The sequence below is a fragment of the Falco peregrinus genome, chromosome 1 (genome assembly GCF_023634155.1).
Source record: "Falco peregrinus isolate bFalPer1 chromosome 1, bFalPer1.pri, whole genome shotgun sequence".
Classification (NCBI taxonomy): domain Eukaryota; kingdom Metazoa; phylum Chordata; class Aves; order Falconiformes; family Falconidae; genus Falco; species Falco peregrinus.
In genome coordinates, this window is record NC_073721.1 from 83,832,589 (window position 1) to 83,846,038 (window position 13,450).

Consider the following 13,450-nt stretch of genomic DNA (forward strand, 5'->3'; position numbering starts at 1 on the left):
GTTCCAGTCCTTTGATTTTTTGAGAATCAAAAAACATTTTCAAGGAAAACTTTCATTATGAAAAATTGCTCATATTAAAGGTAATTTTCTGGTCAAAACTAGAGAGACAAATATTCAGCATTCTAATTAATTTAAACATTTTTACCTGGGATCTGCGAACAAGTAAAGCAAGGTCTTGAACCTGAAACTCCCACACTGGAAATCAGTATCCTGCTAATAAGGATAGTTTTCTGCATTTTTTTTTCCTTTGCTTGCTTTAAGAATTTGGGGTGTGGGGATGGGGGTGGAAATGTAAAGTCTTTAAAAAAAAAAATCCACAATAGCAAAAAGCATGATTTGGTAACTGGGACTGACATCAGATGCAAAACTAAATGCAACACTAACAACATACTTTCATCAACTCACACATGGTCTCTCAATATCTGAGAAGAAAGTCATGCCCAGAAATTGTAAATTCTGTCTTTTTTACCTCCACAGTTCATTTCTGTATTTACAAACAAATTCTCTGGGGGCAGAACACAGAACAAAAACTTCTGTATTTTTCAAATCTGTTGATCTTCAGTTTCAGTGTCATATTTTGACACACCTTTTGACTGTTTACTACAGTACATGTGAATAGAAAAATCAAAAGACCTTGAATAGAAAAATCAAAAGACCTTTGAATCCAAACAAATAAAACAATGTTAATTTTCAAGAGTGTTTAAAATATTTGAAATACTTGGGAATGGAAATTTGCTGTAGTTGGTTTACTATAAAAGTGCAATATTCAATCATGTGTGAAATCTCATTCTATTTAGAGTGCGTTACTCTGGCTTCAGTTAACTTTACAGGAGAAAGAAAGGTAGGACTTTATTGCAAGACATAGTTACAGATATATTCCTTTTTTCTGCATATAAGCTTTCTAAAAAGTTAATAATCACATTGAAGTAATTTAATGATCATCACTTAATCTATTTGCTCTCCATGACTAATATTAACAAATCCTGGCCAGCTGTATCTTTTATGTTTAAATATGCTTGTGAAAATATTTATTAACTCTGGTCTCACAACCAGGACTATGAATTTTCAGATCATCTTCCCCAGACATAGAAAACACCTGGAGTGTTATGAATAACATACGCAGCTGAGAAAGGTGAGGGTGGGAGATAGAAAGTTTATGACATTAGTAAGGGAGAATCTTTCTCCTGGTTCTTGCTTCCGAGGCAACATCTATCTCAAACTGAGACCTTGAAGTGATAGAAGTGATACAGACCTAGACAACTGTTTTACATCAATTTCTAGGACTTTAATGTTTATTTATATTAAATTTTCCTCTGTCCTTTGAGGGAGCTGAGAAAAACTTTCAGACAAAGAAGGTGCTTTTTAAATACATATAATAAGCATATTTTAATGGGGGGAAATGCCATACAGATTCCAGGATTATAATGATGGTGATTATAAGGAAAAACTCAGATGAAGGACTCAAATAATGCTTCCAGATTAAAGAAGGAAAATAGAAATGAACAGGAATTATTTGGTAATTGTTTTAAAATTAAAGAAACATTGAAATCAGAACTGTTTATAATTATTAGTGTTGAATAATTTCTTATGGTGCATCAAGAGAAAACTGGAAACTAGATTGCTTTGACATACTGACGATTAAAGGGAAAAAGTAAATCAGTGAGTCAGAGCTCTGGTCTCCTTACACCTACTGCATTCAATTCAGGATATCTGAAAGAAGAGAAAGGCCTTGAGAATGCGTATAGGATTTAATTGTATCTGCCTAAAAGATATCAGTTTCTTTACCCTGTTTCTTTCCCTTCTTACTGCCTTAAGGGGACAGACTGGAGAAATACTAGTAAAAAGAATGGGAATCGACAGTGTACTTTGAGATTGTGGAATTGAGATTGCGGCAGTTGTGTTTTCTCAGAAGTCAGCCATTGACCCAGTGCAGGTTTGAATATTGCTTTCTTACAACAGTGATTGTTATGGTGACAGCAGGAAATGTCAGGTCCTGAATGCACTTATAATGCAATAACTGTAGCACAAGTAGTCAAACAGACAAATGTTCTAAACACTGTACAGTTTTAAGGTTACAGTATGCCAGTAATTCTTAGTGCCAACACTGCAAGGGTATAAATTATCTATTCTTAGGAACATTTTACAGTAACTAACCTATATTCTTGCCAGTAGCAACCCACAAAAGAAAAGTGTGATTTCCTAAGACATGCTCAGTCAAATTCCTTGAGTAGAAGCAACCAGCAATGAGACTTTGACCAGGAGTTTCCCAATTCAAAGCTCAGGTACCACAGCACAAAGGCTTTACACACATATATCTAACTTTCCAGGCACACCAGAGCTCCAAATATGCAACAACCAGTTAGTAAACACAACACAATCAAATCCAACACTGTCTTACCTTATCCTTTGTGCTAACCTTTTAAAGATTATCCAAAAGTCCAACACTCCATTCCTGTCTATCTCCTGTTCATTACAAAAGTTCTATCCCCTCTCATATAGAAACCAAAGGATACTGTTTTAAATACCAAGAAGAACCAGACATATGTGCATAGGTGGCTTAGGTGCTGTTTGGTCCCAAGGAGGATGGCTCTTCCACCATCAGGACATTGCTGAGAGCCCTGCTTCAACTGCTCGTAGAACCTTTGCTGGGGCATAGCTGCAAACCCAACTAAGATCAAACTATCAGCTCCTAAGTCTCTGGTTTGGAAAGGCTGCTATTTTGCTAGTTCCTACTCATGTTTGACCGCAACCCTATGATATTTACTGCTATCCCATACTGTGGGTGTCTTCTATCCACATGTATATCTATTTGTTGTTAAAGACAGAATATACAACTCATGCATAGCAACCACATTATATAACAACTACCTCAAGTTCCCAGCATTTGTCAATTTCTAATTTCTCATGTTACTCTAAATTTTAAGCCAGAGAACAGTATTGTAGTCATCTGATCTGACTGATTACATCATAGGGTGCCTCCACGGTCAGCAATACTTTTATTAAGAATACTTTGTAAGATAATCTATTTCTTTCAAAGGAAAACTCAAAAGTTCAGGATATGCGGCGAATAGAGAGCATAAAACATTGGGAAGGAAGCACTCTCCACAGCAGCCAGTGGAATATGGCCTCTAGATGCTTTGGAAGGAGTTAAGAGCCAAAGAATGTGCCCACGTTTTCAGTAGAATGTGTTTATCTTCTCACACTAGGAATTAGAATACAAAAAGGAGCTAGATATTTACAGAAATAACTCTACAAAGTTTTAATAGAGTCTTGTGGCAAGTATCAGAAAGTTTAATGAAACTTAAAACCTCATGTTTCAAGACTGGATCTAATCCTTCATTTTTAAGAGCAAGAGAGGCAGCCAAGATCTCTGTGAGAGTGCACATCACTAGCACCATTTCTTGCATAGTATTTTCAAGACCCTTTACCTGGCCACTTTCGAAGCTCTGATGGATGCTCTACTGAATAAATGACCAGGAAGTATTCTGAAGAATCTGTTTTGTGCATCTTAAATAGGCATTAATTAAAAAAAAAAAAAAAGTTTCTGTGACTTTCCAGATAAGTCTTGAAAATAGCTACATATCAGAACATTTTATTTCCTGGGATTTCAAAGTCGTTCATCATAATAAACTCCCTAAGCAGAATCAAAACACAAATAACAAGAAGCATGAACACTCCATTCTCTGTAGCCAACACTACTGGGCATAGAAGCAGCAAACTGAGGTGTTTCATTTTGGGAGGGATTATTTATGAAGAAATCAAAGCACTACAGCATGTGACAAAATGGATGGGCTGTATGGCATAATGTGGAGGTTATTACTTCTGCAAATGGACTGAACTTTTCTGATATTCAGAGACCCCACACATTAGATGACCACACACTCTTGGCCTCAGTAGTGCAGCATCAAGTAATTCATTACAGAAGATTAGAGCATATATACACAAGGTCAACAGAATAATTCAGTTCCTGTGCTACAATTTTTCTGGTCAATGCTGTCTCTAAGCATATAATTTCTTGTCTGTTGACCACTGCAGTGATGGAATAAATATAAAAGTTATGAGAAATTTCAGTGTCCTGCAACCTAATAACTCCCACCATTGCTAAGATTTTTCTTCAGTGTGCCTAAATTTATCATTTTTTACCTTATTTCTATATAAATCCATTAATCTTTTTACTGGAAGCAAGTAACACTAACCTGTTTGAAGGTTAGGGAAAAGATTCTTTCAGTTCAGTTTTGTATGCTCTAGTAACAGTTTCTTAGCCAGCTACAGTTCTGATGGGAATTGACAATTCCCACAGAGATGAATTTTCACTTCTGTAGATCTCTGTGAAACACCTCCTAATGTAAAGATTAAGTGGAGCAGAAATAGCTCTGACTATATCATTTTACTTTCTGTCAACACTATTTTGTCAGAGAGTTTGAAAGAATCCCCCCTAAATGCATATGATTTAGAATGAACAGTGTTAATGGGAATAGTACGTATTAAGAAAGTTTCAGAACATGCTATATCTTCAAGGGAATCCATTTCAAGCAAAAGAAAAAAATTATAAGAACTTCACTGAAAGTGTAAAGGGGAAAAATCCACAGTACGGGAAGTTGGAGGAAGTGAGGAAGTGTTTCCAGGATGCTGGTAAATTTTGATGCTTTGAAGTTGTCCTGAATAACAAAGACACAGTAGTCCTGGCATACAGAGTGTCACAGAGGGGATTATCCGCTTGAGGGCCAGAGTTTGCTGTTGGGTCAGCAAAGAGCAGCAGATAATCACTGCTGACAACAAAAACTTAAAAAAAGAAAAACTATGTAATCTGGATTTTTTCAAAGACAATGCAAAAGAAGCTTAATCCAACAAAGAGAGCAGCAGCTGCTTGAAGTAGTTCCATTTGTTATTTACTGAAGAATGATTATGTCTCCTCCAGGATGCATATTAAACACTTAATCTGTACTGTCTGAACCCATATTTTTTATTCCACAACACTAGTACAAACTATAAAATTCAAGGCAATAAATATATATAGGAAAAGTTTCTACTTCTTTTCCTAAAATCAACATAGATAAATAACATTTTTTTCTTAAAACCTTAAAAGTTAGGTAAGAATTGCTCATAAAATTACAGAGCAGAACCAAGAAATTTTTTCCTAACCAAAATGCATGACAGTTTCTGAATAAGGGAGAAAAAGTAGTTCAAGAAAGAAGCAGCAGAAGAAAACAGCATCCTGTATATCCTCTGTCTGTGGAACTCAGTAACAGAGTTAGTTTTCAGCAAACAGGTAAATGTATTTAAAAATGACAGTTGTGGCACTGAACTGTTTTCTTATTTACTTAATAAAAGCTGCTCAGCAGCTATACTCTGCATCCTATCTGTCTTCTAGATAATTAAAACGGTGTAGTAATGGGAAGGAAAAAAATATATACATTTCTATTTCCTGTATAAGCCATTTTTTCTGTGCAGCTTTGAGACAGGCTGGATTGTTTCACTAACATGAAAATACTATATAATTCCAAGTCAGTACTACCACAGATATGGAGGAAGGAAGGAAGCTCCAGCAGAAAGTGTCATTCAAGCACAGGAGTGACAGCCAATTTCTTTAAATTAATAGACAACTATTTTAAAAAATCAGAATAGACCATTTAAAACATGTACTAAACCATACTAAAACATGTAGATTTGAGGTTGACCTCACAATGTCAACCTACTGAAAATGGAACCCAAACAGTATCCAAAAATACAGCATTACCAATTACATACCAGTACCAGAAAACTGTGTTAAAGAATTTTTAATTTTAATTTAATTTTGTTTTTTTTAACTGTGGGCTGTGTTTAAAGGTGAATATTGTGGCAAATCACAGTCCACAATGATTAAAATGCAATTTTGAGGTTTCAGAAAGCTCTGTTCACCATACACAGTAATTCTCTGTCCTCTAAAGCTAAAGAGAACACAAGGAAGATTTTTTTTAAAGCATCCAAGTGAATTAGGGGTTTCAATCTTTTTTAATACGGAAGATTCTGAAAGCATATGAATCATATAAACACACTATGAAATTTAAAAGAGGAAAAAGAAACATAAATGGAAAAGCGTAACAATCCTCAGAAACATCATTTTTGACACTTAAAAAACTTCATTCCTAGCAAAATTTAACAAAATTGACTCAATTTTACTTGAATGTCACTTAGTCTTCCAATAGGAAATCGCTTTGTCACAGGAATCTATGAATAAAGAGAAATGTTTGATCTAGGAAGAAAAAAAAAAAAAAACACTACCAACAGAAAAAAACTTTCTTCACAAGTTGCTCATTTCATATTACCTCAGTTTGACAGACAGTAAAGCTCTTTGTAATACACGAACTATGCAAGACAGGAATGAAATTAAATACTTCTACTGAAGACTACATAAAATGATACAGCAGCCTGCTGAATTCAAAATAGCTTTTGCTAAGACTATCATTACATGTGCTGGAAGTATTGAAACAGGTGGCTGAAAGTGATCATCTGTAAGGACTGGTCCATCAAGCTCAGTCCCTGAAATCACAGCAGCAAAAATCATTTATCTAAAAGGATACACCACTTTACCATTACCCAAACCACAGCACATCCCACAATATATTGTAGTAAACTTTAAACACGTAGTATAAACAGGCAAAAAACTCACCAAGCATGACAAGACCATGCAAGAGAGCAAATTCATGAAAAAGCAGTAGTCTGTAATATCAAAATTACTTACAAAGGGGAAAAACAAGTACTTTTCATTAATTTAAGTAAACCTAAGTATAATAAATCATATCTATTTGATTAAATTGAAAGGAAGACCCAAAAGATTGGACACACCACAATTATATGCAGCTGTTAAACAAGCTAGTCTGAAAGTCAAAGGTATAAGTCCTTGGCCCATTACCATTCATCTCGATCAAATTATTTTTCTTCTTTTAGAGTTTATGCAAAAATATCCATCCATCATTATACATTTCACAGCATTCCTCATATAGTTGAGCAGTTGGTGGTTAAAACCAGAGGGGAAATCAAGTTATGTCCTGAAGCCACTGTGTGTTAATTTTAAGCTAATTTCAGTTTTATTTCCCTATGTTTTTCAATGGGAAACAAAAGGCGAGTAGAAGAAATGACAGTATGAAGATATTTTCGTGTCTACCCATTCCAATTTAATAGTACAAAAGGGGGTTTTATGTGTAATAGTTGACTGACTAATATTTACATTTTCCAGAGATGTGAACTTGCCTATAGCATGAAGAACTGGCAATGTAAAATATTTTTATAAAAAATAGAACAAAAAAAAAAAAAGCAGCAATGTTCAGAGTGTCATAATAACTCTAAAAGGACAGGCAGAGAAGGGCAGTGAGATGACTGATCACAATCCACCAGAATGATGGAATCTGAGACATGTCTTTAACTTGCGATCATTCCTCTTCCAATGTGATATAATATATTCATCTATCCAGTTTAAACAAGAATAAATGCATTCTGATTTCTTTCAGTACTACGTCCTTTCTGAGTTTTGACACTTCTATTTGTAAGATTTGGTAATATGGTAATCAAAGTTCATTATTACAACGCATTAACAAAAGCAGTAAGGAAGAGTTAAAAATTCAGCACATATCCAGTAATAATCATATCTACTGTAAATAAAAAAAGATTTTTTGTGGTTTTCTTATTTAATCTTCTCTGGTTTACCTTGATTTTCTTTACTATACTGCAAGTTATTCAAAGACTACACATCAAAACAATACAATTGAACTAGATCATTACATGTACAACAAGAATTTTATATGAAATTGTCATCTTCGAAGACTTAGGTTATGAATTTAATTTAACAAAGCGATCCCAACAGAAAATCTGCAAGTGAAAACTGGACTTAGGGTGTTTTACTGCCTACTTAAAAGTAAACAACCCTCCCCAAAAAGGCACTATAATAGTACTGTAGTAAAGGGTCAATATATCATTTTTAAACTTTTTGTTCATTGAAATTATGAAAGAAATTACAACAAAAAGCTTAAAGGCATACAAATAAATATATGTATACATAAAATAAGCATATCTGCCAAACCTTTGTTTGCTAAATTATTTTCTGCATAATAATTCTATGCTGTTATCTCATTAGAGCTCTGAAATTCATATTGCATTCAATGGCAGTATGAAGCCACATAAAGTCCCCAAAACATCACTCTCCACTTTGATGTCAATGAACACTACTCACATGAAATATAACTGAAACTATGCTTGCAACAAAGGTGAAAACACCTCCACCTTTACATTTCAAGATCACAAATACTAAGACAATTCTGAGAATGAAATTAAAGCAAATTTATTTTTTGTTGAGGATTGTTTAGAAAAACCCAGGGTGAAAAAGAGGAAGGAAAAAGTGTAGGAGAAAAAGTGGTCTCCACTCTGCCATTGCAACATGATTCTAGATTTTCTGCCTCTCCTCTTCCTGAACTAAATGTCAGAGGGGAGAAGGGAGTCTGTGCAGAGCTAGCATGTGCTTTCTCTCCCCTCAACAGAGTCGGTTATGCTCCTACTCAGCTGTTTGTTATCTCCAGCTGCAGCCTGCATCCCACTGAGCACCACATTCACTCGCCATCTCAGTGGACCACCCAGTCCCTTCGTAAGGGTGTTACTTAGGTGGTCTCAGAATCCTACAGAATCGCACTGATGCAGGTAATACACGTGATGCCACATATATGACAGTTACTGTGCTGAGGTACTTGTATAGAATGAATAAAGAAAATTGGAGTTGGAGAAATCTGTCCCAGATCACCATGAATGAAAAAAAGAATGCCATTAATTCTAATAACCAATCCAAAATCTAACAGAAAGAGTGATCCTTCTTTCTGAATAAAAGTGCAAACACCTGACTATGTTTACAAAATGCATCTTACAACTCTTCAGAATTTGCTTTCAACAACAACATCATACAACGTTTCAGAATTTATCATGTATTAAGCCAATGTATACAGCAGGAGATTTTCTGGTGGGCCCAAGCAGCAATTTTCCACATAGCTGACAGGTGTGATGCTATACTAAGCAGAACCAAACAATGTGGTTTCTGGTGAGAAACAAATCTAGAGAGCTATTATGCTCAAACAACTTTCAGCAATTAGTTCTGAAACTCTACTTTCTTTATTATTATTATTTTATTTTTTTCCAAGCTACATGTTACCATAAAATACATTCTCCCTTTTTATGTATGGTTCAGTATTTTAATATTGCATGTCTGGAATTATTGCTGACATACAGCCTTCAAGAATGCATGCCATGCCCCCACCATCCGCCCAGAGAAGTTTATTCAGGCAGTAAGCTTACAGTTTTCCAGATTTACATATCACTATAACAAAAGTGAACGCTCAGTCACTATTTATCTTCAGATATCTTAAGCATCCATCCATAGAGATAAGATTTCAGAAGATGGAATTTTCATATTGTGCTTAATATTTAAAAAAGCAGAAAGAAACAATTTCTTGATGCCAGAGTAGTCACAGTGCTTACAGGAAAATTCAGCTAGCAAATGTGAGCATCTGAGTCACTTGTAAGGTGTGTAAGGCAGATATGGCAGATTTATAAAGTATTTTATGAAAATCTAGCTTTCACAGGAATACAGCACAGGGAAACATTTCCGATTGAAGACTTGTAGCCCCAGTTACTGTGGACAGACACACGGCCCAGCATGGAATTAAAGGACTCTATTTTTAAGTATCAATACAAGATTCACTGAAGCTTAACATTCTAGTACTTGACGTTTTAAACTTGCTGGAGACTTACACGAGTGACAGTTCTACCTCAAATGTGCATTAATCTAAGTAGAAAAAAACAACACCTCTTTTGACCTTTTGAGTCAGAGATGATTACTGACAAAACTTTTTTTTCCATGTATTTTTCTTTCTTAATATATTAGCATGACAGCATAACAAGGGCAAAGTAAAACTTGATTTCATTTGGGCATCTTAGCTCCAAATCTATGACTTCATTGGTGGTGATGACTAGTGATAACATCTAAAGCCAAAAGAACACAGCCAGATAGCTAGGTGCTGGCTAGGTATCTGTAAGGCCAATCACAGCTTTCACACTCAGAACACAAGATCTACAAGATAATGGGGGGGAGGGGGGGGGGGGGGTGTGGGGGGGGGGTGGCTGGGTGGGTGTGTGTGGGTGTCTGTGTCATTTGGGGTACTTAGATTAAGAAGTTGGTTTTTTATGAGTATCAAGTGGTCTAGTCAGAGACACATACATACTTTTCTAAAAATCTAGCATAATACATCTACATTTGTGAACAGATATAAAGCACCATGTTAGTCAGCAAGCAGAATACACTTGTACAGTATTTGTAGAGATTAAATAAAAATAATTATGTGAATTTGTTGTTGAATATAACATAGAAGGCCTTTGATGACTTAGACACAGATATCTCGGTATATGCATGTACAGGCATTAATTTTACTGGGTTTGCATTTACAGAGATCAGTTTTCCCCTTTTTCCTTTTTGAGCTACAGTTCTTTTATATTGCTACTCAAAATGACATTAGAAACATAATCAGTGACCGCAGACAGTTTTAAATACACACATCAAGTTTTAGCAGTATGAAAGTCAAGGAGGAGTGGGAAGGGTAGTCTTGTGATCAATTTAAATTTCAAAAATAGTCAACATGTCCTTCCCATTAAAGAAGAATGATAATTTCACGATATTGAAAATAGGTGTGTCTTATTTAAAAGCAGTTACTGTAGTGATGATGATGATAATAATAATGAGGAGAAGAAGAAGAAGAAAAAGAAGTAGTAGTCACTCTGAAAATCCTCATTAGGAAACTACATCTGTCCATTTTCTAGTTCTAACACTGTACCAGTATTTACTTTTGTTGGGTTCTGCAAAAACTTCTCCCTCCCCATACTATGCTTTCTGGAACAGAACAGGGACAAAAAATGCAGTGCAATACACTGCACAGTAAGGACTTTCATGGCATTTTTCTGTATAAAATATTGCTAAATTAAATTCAATTTCAAGAACATTCCAGTGGAAACTAAAAAGAGTTTTGTGATATCCTTGCCTGAACATGAAGATATCTTCCGGGTGGAGGTTTCAGTTTCATAAGCAAATGTGCTTTTCAGTTCCCGCAGCTAATGCTTCAGATCTAATTTCTAACTGGTATAGGAGGAGAGGACAGGGAGCTGTTGTTTTTCAGTGGGGTTGGGGGAAGAGTTTTATTGTTGCTACAGTAACAAGGATATCTTTTTTGCTTTCTTTTGTCATACTCGACAGTTGGCAGGCCTTAAGCTTTCAGACTGGACAATCAAGCTTCCTCTCCTACACGTCAACAACCTGCCATAAAGAGGGGAAAAAAAAGGCTGCAATCACATAAAAATAAATTTGCTTGAAACTAAGTAGATTTTAAGCTTTTACAGGGCAAACCACAGTAAGCTGACTGGATCACAGTAGGATGTGTTTCTGCAATCTTAAGTAAATAAAAATTGCAATCCAAATAACCACTGAAGAAAAAATTGCTTGCCTGAGAAAAAAAAAAAAAAAATTGTACCATGTGGTAGGATTTCCAGTAGAGAGAAGGGTGAGGTCTTTTCTGTATTGCTCCCTTTTATATTCCACTCTGAAGAAGAGGCAAACTCCCAACTCTGTTCTTTCCTCCAGAAAGTTTTACGAGTTTTGTGAGAAGCAGTGTGTCCCCAAAGAACTGGGGTCTGAGTATATCTCCAAATTTATTTATAAGAGGACTATAGCACAAAGTAGGATTTGTTAGGTTTTAGTTACTGAAAATAACACATTCTTTTCTTTCCCAATACAAACAAGGCAAGACTAAACTGGAGCAAATCCAGTGAAGGACACAGAGATGGTCAGGGTTAGGGTCATTTCCCTGTGAAGGAGAAACTGAGGAAGCTGGGCCTGTTTAGCCTAGAGAATAAATTACTTAGGGGGTTGGGGGTGGCAGGGGCAGTTCCTACAGGAGGATATCTTCACAGTGGTGCAAGCAAGGAAGTCAAGAAACAACAGACAGAAGTTGAAACCAGAGAGGTTCTGACTTCTCTACCATGAGAACAATCAAGCATCAGATCAGGTTGCCCACAGAAACTGGACTCTTGGTGTACTTGGAGTTTTTCAAGAGTCAGCTGGGTAAAGCCATAAGCATCTTAGTCCAACCCCATAGCTGTCCCAGCTTTAGGCAGGAGGCTTGACCTCCCGAGGTCCCTTCCAACCTATAATGCTTATTATATCTGCAGTTATTTTTATATTACATACATTAATTATATACATTATATATGTATATGTTATACAAGCTCCATCCCTTTATAAACTTGTAAACTTATAAAGATTATCTGAAACTGATGTAATACATCCCTTGTATAACTTATCTTTATCTGATGTAAATTTATAAAGTTTATCTGAAAAAGTCTGAGAGCTTTCCTTGTCCCTTTCTGTAATCAGAAGTAGGCAGATCTTAAAATGGGATGAAGGATTTTTTTAAAAAAAAGATTCTTTACTTTTGGGAGAGAGATTCATTACTTATAGGTTATTTTTCTTATCTCCTTAACCAGTGAGTTCTGCTCTAAAAATCTATTCTGTAGAAATGGCAATACACATGCTTAGTGTGTGTGGGATCACGCTCTACTTCAGACTTAAAGAACTGTTAGTTCTCTAGATTCAATCCCCACACCTTCAACTTACAGCTACAAGTCAACATGATTTCTTTTCTTAAATTCTTTTAGTTTCATAACAACATAATAGACAAGATCCTTTCTAGCAGATTCTACGAAATTTTTCTAGTCTATTTATGAGAAGTTGGAATCTTCCCACTTTGTATTAGTCCTACTTCAGTCAATTTAAGACATTTTTGAAAACACATTTTTTTTCACATTTACTTTTCTTTGTGGTAATAATTAAAATATCCTGTGTATTAAACAACAGTCTTCTTTTAATGAGTTCTGCTATATTGTCTTCCGAACATTTCTTAAACATTGTTTTAAATGAAAATTTAAGCTGCTGGCAAAAGACTGAAATCTTACTGCTGAAGCACTCTTTCATCTGCATTGCAAATGAACAGCTAAGAACACATCTACTTGGAAATAATAAAGCAGATGTACAGAAATCTCACAAGTTTAAGGATGAGGTTATTCTTCCATAAAACCCATGAACCTGAGCCTTAAGTACATCTTTGTTCCACATTAATATTCTCTTTGCTTTCACAGACTTACTAAACGTTAAATAACATTAAAGGAATGTATTTCAAGGTCCTAGTCTCTTTTAACGTTTGAAACTGTGTCCATTGTGCTTTACAACTGCAAACTCCTAGTGATAATTATGTAAGATTTCAGTGATAAAATGGTCCTATGTATGAAGGAGCTGTTAGCATTGAACTGCAGAAACGTCGGACAATAGCCCAGAAACCACACTGGTTATTTCATAGATCATCTTTATTATTTTTCTTTCAAAAACAAAAAA

At 35.3% G+C, this 13,450-nt stretch overlaps 1 protein-coding gene across 1 annotated transcript in view; it reads right to left on the reverse strand.

Annotated features, from left to right (window-relative positions):
* The window catches only part of LRRC4C (leucine rich repeat containing 4C), a 539,166-nt gene that overhangs the window by 325,668 nt on the left and 200,048 nt on the right, over positions 1-13,450 (reverse strand). The gene's annotated exons all lie outside the window — the stretch shown is intronic.